Source organism: Phacochoerus africanus, chromosome 12 (assembly GCF_016906955.1).
Source record: "Phacochoerus africanus isolate WHEZ1 chromosome 12, ROS_Pafr_v1, whole genome shotgun sequence".
NCBI lineage: Eukaryota > Metazoa > Chordata > Mammalia > Artiodactyla > Suidae > Phacochoerus > Phacochoerus africanus.
Genome location: NC_062555.1, coordinates 57,449,984 through 57,451,165, shown reverse-complemented (window position 1 = coordinate 57,451,165; position 1,182 = coordinate 57,449,984). Strand labels below are relative to the sequence as shown.

The following is a 1,182-nucleotide window of genomic DNA, read 5'->3' as shown; positions in this document are numbered from 1 at the left end:
TTTCATATTTACCCACACATTCACCATTTCTGGCATTATTTATTCCTTTATGGGGATTAAATTTTCCAACTGTTACCATTTTTCCTTCGCCCTGAAGATTTCCTTTAACATTCTTGCCGTTGGGCTGGTCATGAATATTTTGTTTTTGTTTTACCAGGAAAGACTGTCTTTCACCTTCAGTGTTTCTTTTTCTTCCTTTGTAAATGTATTATTACATTTACAGTGTTGGAACATGCCTGTTTAAAAATGCATAGAGGGTTTGCCTTGGCAGCATGTGGACTAAAATTGGAACCACACAGAGAAGATTGGCATGGCCTCTGCACAAGAATGACACACAGGTCCAGAAGCATCCCACCTTTTTGTACTTAATGCACTGGACTATACACTTAAAAATGGTTAACATAGTAAATCTTTTGTTATGTATACTTACCACAATAAAAAATGCACAGAGATGGATCTAGAAATATATACAAAACTGTGAACATTGACCTACTCCTGGGAAGAAGACTTTGAAGTTAAAGCTACTTTCAGGGTTTGTTTGTTTTTTCCTCCAATTTTGTTTTGTTTAGTTTTGCTGTCTTTTTTGGGCTACACCCGCAGCATATGAAAGATCCCAGACTAGGGGTTGAATTGGAGCTGTAGCTGGCAGCCCACGCCTACGCCACAGTCACAGTAACCTGGGATCAGAGCCTCATCTGCAACCTACACCACAGCTCACAGCAACACAGGATCCTTACCCCACTGAGCCAGGCCAGGGATCGAACCTGCGTCCTCATGGATACTAATCGGGTTTGTTACCGCTGAGCCTCGATGGAACACCTTTCCTTCAATTTTTAAACTTTTTAATTGGAAATTATTTCAAGCATAGAAAAGTTGCATGAGGATTACCAAGAATACTGTTTACCCAGCTTCACCTGCTATTAACATTTTACACATTTGCTTCATCTTTCTGTCTCTCTCTCTCTCATATAGAGTTGGCCCTCTGTATCCACGGGTTCCACATCCTCATCAGATTCAACCAATCTCAGATGGAAAATATTTGAAAAAAAAATTCCAGAAATTTCCAAAAGCAAAACTGGAATTTGTGGCATGCTGCCAACTATTATACAGCATACATTGTTTTAGATATTATAAAGTCTAGAGATGATTTAACGGGAGGATGTGCCAAGGTTATATGCTAAT

The 1,182-nt window shown here is 39.2% G+C and overlaps 1 non-coding gene across 1 annotated transcript; it reads left to right on the top strand.

Moving 5' to 3' along the window:
• Positions 1–259: 259 nt before the first annotated feature.
• LOC125113111 (U6 spliceosomal RNA) lies at positions 260–361 on the top strand. The gene has a single exon (XR_007131341.1). It is a non-coding gene; the product is annotated as a U6 spliceosomal RNA (small nuclear RNA).
• Positions 362–1,182: the final 821 nt, after the last annotated feature.